Source organism: Lutra lutra, chromosome 18 (assembly GCF_902655055.1).
Source record: "Lutra lutra chromosome 18, mLutLut1.2, whole genome shotgun sequence".
Classification (NCBI taxonomy): Eukaryota; Metazoa; Chordata; class Mammalia; order Carnivora; family Mustelidae; genus Lutra; species Lutra lutra.
In genome coordinates, this window is record NC_062295.1 from 34,686,908 (window position 1) to 34,699,706 (window position 12,799).

A 12,799-nucleotide genomic window follows, 5' to 3' on the forward strand; every position below is an offset into this window, starting at 1 on the left:
TGGAGTTCCCCGTCGGGCTTGAGCCTGACCCTGGACTCTAGCCCAGGAATGGAGTTCACTCCGCTGCCACCTCCCTGGAATCAGTTGGCATTCAGTCCTGGATATGAGCCCTGGTCTGTGTGTGCAGTGTGGGGGCTGGAAATGAACATTCCTCCCCAAATAATAACATCAACAGCAACCTAATTCAAACCGAGCCTGTGCATGCTGAGAGCTTTCAGCACCTCCCTGAGAGGGCTGGAAACTGGGCCAACACTTGTGGGTAGAGCCGAGCCTCTCGGGGGTTGGGCAGGTCACAGCTGGCAGGGAATAGGGGGCACAGATGTGCAGGACAGTGGAGGGACCACGCCCACTGTTCAGGCCCTCTGGAGCTGCTGCTGGCGCCCACTATCTAGACAGCGCTGGACCAGCTCCTGGGCTTTTGGGCCAGCAGCATCCGTTGAGCCCAGGGCTAAGAATCTGCTCAGGGGACCCATCACACTCACGGGGGATGGGGGTGTGCCTCAGCTCCTGTCATCCACCTTGCTCAAGGTGTCCCTTGGGTTCTGGATCTCAGGGACTGCACGATGGGGTGGGGGGTGATTAGTACACGTTCAAATCCTTGCCCTACCTTTTCTCTGTCATGTGACCCTAAGCCAGTCTCCCAGCCACTATGAACCTTGATTTTTTTACCCATAAAGTGGGGACAGTAGCAGTTACCTTGAAAGATGGTCTTGAGGGATTAGAAATCCCGCGTAAAGCATCAGCGCCTAGAACACTCCAGAGAGCATGGCTACTGTTGTCATGGCGATGAAGATGCTTCGGGGACAGAGATGGCTCCCAGACCCAGTCCTGCCATGCTCCCCTCCCCCACCTCCTGCCTGGCCCTGCCTAGCTGGATCCCAAGAAATGAGAGGAATGGGACCGGCCTCCTCCAGATTATTTTCAGAAGATCTTTCCAGATACCATAATCACCTTTCCCGGGTCTCATCAGCAAAGTGAGCTCTGGGGGCCACCCCAGGCTCAGAAGCATTGGGATGGTATATCTCAATCATCAAGGAGCCTTTGTATGAAGACGGGAGCAGGCCCCACCAGGAGGCCCCCCAAAGCTGGCTCCTGGGGGTCAATGTGGGGCACTTCTAATTCGATAAGCTCTCCAGATCGCTCGGAACCACTGGCCAGGTGACAGCACAGGGGTCTGCTACACTACACTGGCTGAGATGTTCCACACCTTTAGGATATGCTCATCCCTCAAGCAGAACAGCAGACTGTCGCTGTCCTGGGATAGCTCTTAAGGACCATCCCACCCTCATTGTGCAGAGAAAACTGAGGACCAGGGACAAGGAAGGACAGGCTTGAGCCACAGTTCATGGTCTTAAAAAGGCTCCATGGACACAGAGCTGCCTGTCCCTCCCTCACGGTCCTCAGTCCAGACCCAGTGCCCCCTGCCCTGACCCCCTCTGTCCCTACATGTGCATTGATGGGTCTGTATACTGCTCACACCCTCCGCCAGCCTCTGACACAGCTGGACACACAGAACAGAGGCAGCAATGTGACCTTCTTGTGTGGCACTGGCCTTGATGCCTCCCTAGAGCACTCAGTTCGAAAGACAGTCTCCGCGACTGGTGCCCCCGGGCTCTCTCTGCCTGGTGGTTACTGAGACAGACCGGGATTTTTCTTGCAGACCCCAGGGTGGGCTGCCTCAGCGCGAGGACACTGCGACTACAGGTTCTGGGTTTGCTCAGACACGAAGAGGGTGCTCGTTCTGGAGAGAGCAAAGCCCCTTAACCACTAGCAAGTTGATTTATTCATTTTTTTGTTTTTTGTGGCAAAATACAGACAAAATGTGCTGTTATGACCATTTTTGGGGGTGCAGGTCAGTGGCACTCAGCACTCTCACACTGTTGTGCTACTACCACCACCGTCCATCTCCAGAAGCTTTTCATCTTCCCCAAAATGAAAGTCTGCACCCATGACCCACGGACTCCCGTTGCCTGTCTCCTTCTCCTTGCCAGCCACTATTCTCCTTCCCGCCTGCATCCGACAACTCTGGGGACCCAGACGACTGCAATCATGCCAGCTTTGTCTTTCTGAGACTGGCTCATCCCCCCATCCTCGTGTCCTCGAGGTTCATCCCTGGTAGAGCACGTGTTGGCATTTCCTTCCTTTTTAAGGCAGAATAACCTTCCATTATGTGGACAGACCACAGTTTGCTTATCCGTTGGTCTGTTGGACATCTGGGTTGCTTCCTCTTTTTGGCTCCTGTGAATAACAGTGCTAGGAGCAAATATTTCTTCAAGTTTTCACTTTTAGTCCTTTTGGGTATGTTTCTAGAGGTGAAGTGGTGAGGCACACGTTGATTCTCTGTTTACCTCTCAAAGGGAGCGCCATTCTGTTCTCCATGGAGGCGGAACCACTGCAGGGGACATTACAGCGGACAGCAAGGGACAGATTCAGAGGTAGGGAGCACAGGCATCATATGGAGGTGCTGGGGAGCTAATGGCACCCAGACTTCATCCCTACTCTCCACCTTCTCCTAAGCAGCTTCAGCGCGCAGCCATCTTTAGAGCCCCTGGGCTTCCTCCATCCCACGGGAGGCCTCTCAGGGTTGGCCGGACCTCCTGAGAGATAAAGATGGTCCAAGAGCTCCCCTGAGTGCTGAGGGCCAGCCAGGTGCTGGCCTGGGGGCCTCTCCCATCAGCCTGGGACCCCTCCCTGCCATGGCTGCACCGCCTTCTGGCAGGTGTCTACGGGAGTCCAGGAGCCTCTAGCTTTCCAAAAACAGGAGTCCTTTCTTCACTCATGTAACCTCCAGCCAACCACCCACTCACACATGGGTCCTATCCTCCTGAGCTCAAGCAAATGGTGCCCCTTCTCCCTCCTGAGGATCCTCTTTATCTCAGGCACCCCTGAGGACCTCCTGAAGCCCGGTTTTTCTCTCCCAGGAATCACGACTTGAGTCTGGCCCAATCGCAGGGACTCCATTCTCTGCTCACCCAGACACACCTGGTCAAGTGTTGCTTTGTCACGATTAATTGCCTGGTTCTGCGAACTCATTCTGCTATTCACACAAGTCCTTCCCACTCTCTGGCCTCAGTTTACCTACTTGTAAGGTGAAGAGGGAAACTCCAGTTCTCTGTGATGTATCCTAGCTCTTTCTTTTTGACTAAATGACCTGACTTTTAATGATTATTATGTTTAGGATGATTTCATTTTTTTCAAGGTGACCTTTCACAATGGCATGACTCACCCAGCTTTCTATGGGTTGGCCCAGTGTGACCTGCTCCAATGACTCAGGGTCACTCAGCATGGTAACGTTTCTGATGGGGTGCTGGTCTTCTCTGGGTGCAGGAGCTCCAAAGGCTGGTAGAGCTATGAGACAGAGGATAGTGGCAGGAAGGAAAAAGAAAAGAACCAATGTCAGGAAATTACTGTGTGCCAAATTGTGCACCCCCTCTATCAGTGGTCCTTTGCTTCATAACAAATTACCCTAAAAGTAGTAGTTTGAGACAACACATGTCTATTATCTCATATTTTTCTGTGGGTCAGGGATCTGAGCACAGCCTAGCTGGGATGTTCAGCTCACAGCCTCTCACTGTGAGTGAGGTGTGGGCCAGGGCTGTGGTTCCATTCAAAGATTCAACTGGGGTGGGTCCACTTTCACATTCAGTCACTAGGCTGTTGGCAGGATTCCGTTCTTTGAGGGTCTCATTCCTTCCTGGCTGTTGACCAGAAGCTGCCCTCTCTTCTGTGCCATGTGGTCCCTCCAAAGGACGGTTTACAAGACGGCAGCTTCATTTCCTTGGAGCAAGGGAGGGACAAAAGTTGACAAGCAAGGTGGAAGTCACGGTCTTTTTGTATCCTAATCTTGGGAGTGACAGCTCATAACTTTTGCCATATTCTTTTTTTTTTTTTTTTAAAGAAGTGAGTCACCAGGTCCAGCCCACATGTAAGAAGAGGGGATTTCACAAGGGTGAAGCCTCATAGGCTACACACCACTCTCCCCATCACGTAGGATTTATTTTATTTTTTATTTATTTATTTATTTTTTAAAAGATTTTATTTATTCATTTGACAGAGAGAGATCACAAGCAGGCAGAGAGGCAGATAGAGAGAGAGGAGGAAGCAGGCTCCCCACTGAGCAGAGAGCCCGATGCGGGGCTCGATCCCAGGACCCTGAGATCATGACCTGAGCCGAAGGCAGCGGCTTAACCCACTGAGCCACCCAGGTGCCCCTATTTTATTTTTTTAAGATCGTGTTTACTTATTTGACAGACAGAGATCACAAGTAGGCAGAGAGGCAGGTAGAGAGAGAGGCGGAAGCAGCCTCCCCGATGAGTAGAGAGTCCAATGAGGGCCTCTATCCCAGGACCCTGGGATCATGACCTGAGCCGAAGGCAGAGGCTTTAACCCACTGAGCCACCCAGACACCCTCCTGTAGAATTTATTATCTTGAGATAAGGCTCCAGGTTATGCGCCGATGCATCCCAGTCCTGCAGGATGTGAAGCCATGCTTGCTGGTTTCAAGGCCCATGCTCTTCTATTTATTTCTACTGATTTACACTCAGCCATGACTGGGGGACTTTGACCTTCACAGGGCTCCTGTCCCCTCTGACCTCTGACCATCCCACACTTGCTACATCAGAATCTTCATGGCACATGTAACATTGAATGTACACTGGCCCGAGGTGGGAGCCAGTGCAGTAGTCTAGACCCCTTAAACTTTCATGCCACATAGTGCCTGTCGTGCAGGGGGCAGCCTGGCTGAGCCCCTGCAACTTCGCCATGGGCATGCTCTTGATCCACACATGGGCAGGACAGATTCACATGTGCTGGGGGCCAACGGAAGAGCCCTGTGGCCAATGACATTTGGGAGCTGGAGGAGAGCCTGCTGACTTCTGTCTACTTTCTCTGACTACTCTAGAAACCTCATGTAAGTGGAGTCGTAAGAATTTGCCTGAGATCCAGGCTTGCACAAGGCTCTAAACTGACTACTAGCTTATTTTACTTAGCATAATGTCCTCAAAGTTCATCTCTATTGTGGCATGTGACAGGATTACCTTCCTTTTTAAGGCCGAATAATATTCCATTGTGGGGATGGACCACATTTTGTTTACCCACTCATCTGCTGATGGACATGTGGGCTGCTTCCACCTTTTGGCTCTTGTGAATAATGTTGCTAGGAACATGGGTATGCAAACATCTCTCTGAGACCCTGCTTTCAAGTGTTTTGGGTAAATACCCAGAAGTGGAATTACTGGATCATATGGCAGTTCTATTTTTAATTTTTTGAGGAACTCATCCACTTCTTCTATGCGTTGCCATTTATGAATTTGCAGGGGAACCAGGTGCATGCGGGAAGAGTCTAGCATTTCCTTCAAAAGGCGTTGGCAGCATGGCTCGGGGCCGTGGAGGTGGGCGAGGCCCATCTGCCTTCTCACTTTCTTCAGGCTTTACTGGTGAAAGCTGACACTTTGATCTCATCAAATTTCCAAGGGAAAGAAGAAAAGGAGCTCTTTGATGGGTAGGCAACATGACACAAAGCCTCCTCTGGAGATAGCTCATGATTTGGGGAAGGAGAGAGTTGGGGGGGTTGCCTTTCCTCCATTCTTGTACAATCCAGGTCCTGAAGCCTCACCCCAAATGCTGGTTTATGGCTTTTGAGATCCACCAGGCAGGATGGGAAGAAGCAGCAACTCCATTATTCAAAGTGTGGCTTAGTGGGGGCAAAAACACAGTTCTGTACATAATGAACACAAAAGTGGTGATGGCTGGGGCATCGTCGCTGTTAATGCATCGAGTCAAATTGTCTGGACTCAAAATAACTGTTTTCATAGACACAGGCCTCTGGGGCAGCAGGGGTGGGGTGGGGTGTGTGGCCCTGCAATCCAATTTTTAAATGTTTAAAAAAAGGTCTTAGTTGTGTTTTGGGGGCAGAAAATTATAACCAATTTGCTGACAGTTTTGGAAAATATCTTCCAACTGATACACCGCATTAAATTTCAGGGAAGACAAGGACAATCATGTATGATGGGAAGGAAGGCCAGTGAAGGCCAAGAAGATCCCACTTTGGACATAACCAGCATAGAAAAGCCTATCTTGGGTTTGGGCAGATTTAAACATCTGTGGGGAAGATGGGAGACCACCAGAAAAATGGCCAGGAGCTGCTCTGAAATCTTGCTTTGCAATCAGTCTGGTGCACCAAGAAACCTCTCCCTTCTGATCCTTCTCAGGGTGCTGGGTCCTGAAGGGAGCCCAGGAGCCTGCTTCCTGCTTTGGGGGCAGTGCCCTTCCTGGGTAAACAGTCGTCTGGGAAGAAATCTTGCCAACAGGTTCAGGTCAGAAAAAGAAAGCCAGAGGGGCAAAACTGATTGCCTCCTTGCCCGGTGACTCGGTGGACGCCAACATGGGAGGATGCAGGGCAGTGACAGCACGATCCCAACATGGGCTGGAGGTTCTACTAACATTCCATGATCCACACCAGCCATTGGCTGGAGCTGCGGGGCAGTGGCCCTGGGATTCCCACCTCAAGGTCCCATTAGCCCATCACTGGAAACTCTAGGGAGATCCAGGCTTGCCTAAGGCTATAAACTGAATTACTTTCTCTCTGGAACAATCAACCATGAAGCCCAGGATGACTTCCTGGTGGAGAGAAGGGCTGACTGGGAAAAGATGCCAGAATTCTGCAGTGTTTCCTATACTCTGTCTCTGCTTACCTTCTGAGCTGCCCTAAATAAAGGGATCATACTCACTACTGCTTCCCAAACACCTTCAACGTGTCTGGGGGTCTCTGTGAAGCATTTCATTTGATACGGACTGAATTACATAACCCCCAAATTCATTATGTCAAAGTCCTAACCCCAGGATCTCAGAATGTGACTGTATTTGAAGACAAGGTCTCTGTCTTCTTTCTATCTACCTATCCAACCATCCATCTATCCATTTATTTGTTCTTCTGTCTAGTAGGCTCCATGCCCAGTGTGGAACCCAGCACAGGGCTGAACTCAAACCCTGAGATCAAGACCTAAGCTGAGATCAAGAGTCAGATGCCCAACCGACTGATTCACCCAGGAGCCCCAAAGACAGAGTCTTTAAAGAGGTGATTAAGTTAAAATGGAGTCATTAGGGTGGGCTCTGATCCATTATGATCGGTGTCCTTGTAAGAAGAGATTAGAATTCAGACACACGCACAGAGACCACATGAGGACACAGGAAGAAGATGGCTGTGTATAAGCCACAGAGAGAGGCCTCTGAAGGAACCAGTTCTGCTGACACCTTGACTTTGGGCTTCCAGCCTCCAGGCTGTCCGAGAATACGCTTCAGTTGTTCGAGCGTCTCAGTCTGTGGTACTTTGTTAGAAGAATGAATACATATTTTAACCACCAGAAGAGCCGGGGGAGGAGGAAGGAAGAGCTTTGGTGAGGTCAGACTCCTGCCCAAGATGGCCGGACAGTGGGACAGAAGCCAGTTGGTGTTGCCTCCAACTTTCAGGCTCTAGCTGAGTCGGTTTGTTTCCTGGGATTGTTCCAGGCTGGACAGATGGCAGGTGGACTGGCTTGCGTCTCCCTCCACCTTGACCTGTGGGTGAAGTTGTGTCTCCTCCTGCTATGCCCCAAAGCACTGTCTGTGTCCTCAGTGACCATCTGGGCCAGATCACTGCCTTTGCTGCTTCCTGATTCGTGAACCACAGGCAGCAAGAAGGACAGCAGGACAGCCAGGCCAGGGTCGAGCCCAAATACTGCTTAGGTCTGGGAAGCACAGTCAGAGGGTCCCTGGAGAATCCTGGGCACTTGATGGCAGTCAGTGGCATGACTCAAAGGCTAGGGGATGGGGCCAGAAAAGCCATGTCTCACTGGAGGTGGTGGTGTGGGGTGGTGGTGTGGGTACAGCCCAGATAGGGTCCATCTGAGGTCCATGCTGAGCCCTGCTGAGAAAGGCCAGACCTCCAGATGCTTGCTGTGAAAATTCCAAGTGCTTTCAAGTCCTACCTTAGGAAGTCTCTACTGGTGGAATTTATAGTTCACATTCGTTTCTGGACCCCCAGGGGTCACCCCGACAGACTCCTGCTGCTTGTGCCAACATCCCATGATAACTATCTCCCAGGAGCTCCAAACGCTGTGTCTCCTTTCCAGAGATCCTAAAACCCCAACAGTAATCCATGTCTCCATGCGTTTGAGAGAAGGCAGGGAACTCCTTTCTCTTCTTGGGTCATGTTATCTTATTATTTGTTTGCCTGGCTGCTTTGCCTCTGATTCCTGGAGACAGCATCATCGTGTGCACATTGGATAGGTGATTTCTTTCCTGGGCCTGGATGCTGGGTGGTAAAGTTAAAGACTGTGACTTCCCCTTGGAGAAGGGAGAGCATATCCACTGTGTTGCCCCAAGAAGCCGTCATAACACATCAGGCACAATTTCTTCTGCGGAGTTTGGAATGGAACAGAACTGCTTACACATTTGTATTTCAGTCAAGTGAAGGCTGTTCCTTCATCTGTAATATCATCTTCAAATAGAAAGGAGACTCTTGGACATTCCCCTCTTCTCTCTCTCTCTCTCTCTTTCTCTCTCTCTCTCTCTCTCACACACACACATACACACACACACATATTGCAGGTGTTGAGGTTTTTAAAAAAGTGATGTGCTGGGCATCAGATCTAGCCAAGTTTGAACCTGGGGTCCACCAGCTACTTGTTATATGCATAACCTGACTTGAACAAAACTGACCTGACAATTAGCCTAAGCGGAAGATTTACTGGAGGGACAGGTGACAGGTGACTGGAGGAAACCAGGTTGGAAATGCATGGGAGGCAGGGACCATTGTGACAGCCTGGGAGAGGATCGGTCATGACTCAGGTGGGAGATAAGGCACTGTGCCACCGCCCCAGGCTGACGAGACCCTGGATTCAGAGCCAGATGGATGAGCCTGGTGGTCTTCCTCTGCCCCTGCTGAACTGGGGAGCAGAGCTGGGGGGTCCAGTGCCTTGGCCATCACGGTGGGAGGCAGGGACAGGCAGGGGAGGCGTGATGCAGGACTGACAAAGAAATGGCAAATGCCAACACAGTATGTGTCTGCCCAGAGCTCTAATGGAGGGTTCAGAATCTTGGTTCCATGGTGGATCTTCGGGGTCTGGAAAACTCCTGAAATGGCATGCAATGGAGCAACAGGGGCACAAGAAAGAGCCTATGAAAGCGTGCAGCCTTGTGACTCTTTGGGAGGAGCGTACCCATGGCCCTCATCAGGTTGTCTGAGCTGGTCTGCCGCTACCACTCTCCCCAAGGCTCAGAATCACTGCCTCAAACACCTCCACGGCCACCTGGGGCCTTGCCTGCCGTGCACCTGTGTGAGGGGTCTGCCTGCCCCCACGTGCCCCCATACTCCATTCCTCACACAGCAGCCAGAGGAGCCCTTGGAAAAGTCACAGAGCTCAGAGCATGCCCCACTCCACCAGGAGACACCCCCAACTCTTCCCTTTCTCTTAGCTAAAATCCGTACTTTCCTCCACGGACAGCAAGACTCCTGAGGATCCTGCCCCTTCTCAATTTCTCTGTACGCTTTGTCCTACACTCTTTGCCCCGTCTCGGGGAGAACAACCCTGGCGCCATGGGGCTTCCCAGGACTTAGGACTTTCAGTGCTAAAACTGGGACAGTCCCTACAACCTGGGATAGCTGGTCACCCTAGCTTCCTTCTCTCCTGCCCTTGGCAGACTTGCTCCTTCCTCATTAATGACCAGCCACCCTACCCACAACAACTTGGGTGCCCCTCATCTGTGCACCCACATGGCCTCATTCTTCCCGTCCTAACGCCCACCCTGCTGTACTGAAATTGCTTCTTTAATCATCTCTCTTCCTGCTGCCTTATTCACTGCAGCATCCCTGAACCAAGCAGATGATCTAAATTAGCTGAATAATGTGTGTGGTCGGGGCAGGAAGGAGCAGATGATTCCACGCAGAGCAACCCTCATGTCCCCTCTCTGCCTGGAGACCTGCCTTAGAGGGGGTGGCTCTCTAGTTCTGGGGTTGGTCAGGAACATCTGATGGCCAGCAACAGAAGACAATTCTGAATACAGTAAGCCCCCCTCCTTATTAGGAGGCTTGAGGTAGCTCAGAGTTGAAGGGGGAGGCAGGAAGGGGTTCCCCCACAGGAAAATCACCCAGCTGGCGGAGGCAAGACTCACGTTTGACAACCTTGGGATTCAAATTTGGGGGATGGGGCATCGGGTCAGCGTCTTGGCCAGAGCAGGTGGGGGCATTGTGACTGATGCTCCCATGGTATCAGTCCATTGTGGACTTTTACACCATTAAAAATACCCCAAACAAGGAGCACCTGGCTGGCCCAGTCAGTAGAGCATGGGACTCTTGATCTCAGGGTTTTGAGTTTGAGCCCCACATTGGGTATACAGCTTATTTAGAGAAAAATGCCACAAACTGAGTAACTTATTATTAAATGTATTGTCTCACAGTTCTGGAGGCTGAAGTCCAAGATCAAGGTGTCAGCAGGGCCATCTTCCCTCTGTAAGCCCTAGGGGAAGCCCATTGCAGGCCTCTCTCCCAGCTTCTGGTAGTTTCCTGCCTTGTTGTAATATCACTCCAAGCTTCACGTGGTGGTCTCTCTGAGTGTGTGTGTGGGTCTCTGTCTGAATTTCTCCCTTTTACAGGGACACCATCATACTGGATTAGGGGCCCAGCTACTCCAGTATGACCTCACCAAAACTAATGACATCTGTAGTGACCCTATTTCCAAATAAGGTTGCATGTTCAAGTACTGGGGGTTAGGACTCCAACATACCAATCTGGGGAGGGGGAGACAATTCAACTTATAATACCCACCAAGGCAGATTACAGGGAGCAAGGGGGCCCCCCTCATAACAAAGTGACGGTACCATCCCCTGAAGAAGGGAGAATGAATGCTGAGCTTGTACAAGAGAACCCCTAGCCGATCAGGTGATCAGATGACGGAGGTCCATGGTGTCAATCAACACTTTTCTCCCATATCTCAGGGTGTAAGAACACAGTCAACTTCACCCACTGAAGTGGGGCACCCACTTAGCAAACATTTACTGAGCACCTAGAGTTCTGTCCAGCTCTGTTCAGGCACTTGAGCTATAGCAGTAAAGAAGCCAGGTGAAATCCCTACCCTCATGGGGCTTCCACCTCCAAACCTCTGATGATCTCCTTCCAGAGGGAAGTGGGGTCTCACCTTTCCCACCGGGGTCTTTCCTGCTGGAGTTACAGTGCTCAGAGACAAGATCCCTACAACACTTCTCCTGGTGGGACAATGCCACCTGATGTGTCAGCCCCTACCCCCACCTCCTCCATCTGGTGTCCCCCCCACCCCGACCCCCACCCCTTATCTTTCTTTGTCTCGGGAACTAAAACAGGAGGTGAGTTTATCAGACACAAATTGCTCAAGGACCTCATTCATTTTGTGCAGTAATTAAATAGAAGCTGTTTGGAAATATGATTATAGATGGGCCCATCAAAGCAAATTAAATCTTTGAAGAGTAATGGCCTAATTAGCTTCCAGATTCTGCCATTAAAAAAAAATCCAAAGGCCCTATTGTCCCAAACTAGGAAATATTGGGGCCCAGCTGTGAAAGGCATCAAAGGTGGCTGTGGGTTCTGAGAGGATGAGGGGCCACGGGCATAGACCTATTTATCAAGATTAACCTGGCTGGTCAGATTTCTGTTCCTTGTTATTTACTTGCTTCACAGGGTTGTGTCTTTGGTGGACATTTATGCACAAAGTATGCACTCGGGACCTTCTGGGCTCAAGCTCTTGGCCGTCCCCCCCCCCCCCCCATCCCCACTCCCGCCTTGCTCTCCCAGCCCTGGACTCGGCCTCTTCCCTTTCCTTCTTAAAGCTTCCCCCACACATCTGTGCCGTTTCCTCAAGACCAAGCCCCACCTGACCCTCCTCACATTCACAGCGTTCCCACTGACCTCGGAGAGAAGGCAGATGAGGTTCTGGAAAGTTCTGGGGTGTATCGGCACGTCTCAGGTCCTGTCCCTGTCTGAGCTCAGACTCTGCATAACGGATGCCCCCATAGGCCTTCGGCTCCCCTCTGCCCTGTTACCTGAAGTTGGGGCGTCCCCTGCCAGGGTGAGAAGGGCCGCTTTCCGCCGTCACCCTCCAGCTTCCCCTTTCTGAGGAGCAAGCATCCAGACTTTCCCACATGGAACGGCCACGTGGTCCAGGCCTGGCCAATCAGGACACTTGATCTCCCTGGCCAAAGTGATTGGTCAGCGGTGGGCATGTGACCCCCCCCCGCCAAGCCAATCAGAAACAGCATTCCGTGCCCGCTTTTCCGCAGACTGGCTGTGCTGGAAGTTGGGAGTGTGGCAAGCCTCCCTGCGGATGGCCAGCTCCCGGGAAAGTCGAATCCCCGCCGGAGCCCTGGACCCGCCTGGGTCGGGAGGGAGGCCTCCCTGGCCTTTGCGGTTACTACGTGAGCCCATAGTTTTTTACATCTGCCAGCTTGAGTTGGAATGCTGGCAACTGAAAATGCTCTAGTATGCAAGCTTCTGCCTGTCGGCATTCCCAACCCATCAGGCCCAGTTGCCAGCACATTGCCAGGCTCGTGGGCCTCCCCAGGGACCCCATCTTTGTCCTTTCTCCCCCTGAGAGTGACTGTTTAGAGCTTAAGCCCTGTAGGTTCCCTCACAAGCAGACAGGACTTCCTCTGCACCCCCAAGAATGGAGGCTATGACCCATGTTTAAATTTTATTAGGATAAACACTTGTGGAAAAAAATGGGAAAAAGTCAGGAAAAGTTGGGGGGGGTGGTCTGCCCACGTGCAAGGTGGACCCAAGGGAAGGCAAGAGTAG

At 51.5% G+C, this 12,799-nt stretch overlaps 1 long non-coding RNA gene across 2 annotated transcripts in view; it reads right to left on the minus strand.

The window, feature by feature from the left end:
* Positions 1-12,130, minus strand: part of LOC125090986 (uncharacterized) — a 28,202-nt gene extending 16,072 nt beyond the window's left edge. For both annotated transcript variants that reach the window (XR_007124542.1, XR_007124541.1), the window contains exons 1-2: positions 11,915-12,130; positions 3,227-3,348 (exon numbers count right to left, since the gene is read on the minus strand). This is a non-coding gene — a long non-coding RNA (uncharacterized LOC125090986). The remainder of the gene's footprint in view (positions 1-3,226; positions 3,349-11,914) is intronic.
* Positions 12,131-12,799: the final 669 nt, after the last annotated feature.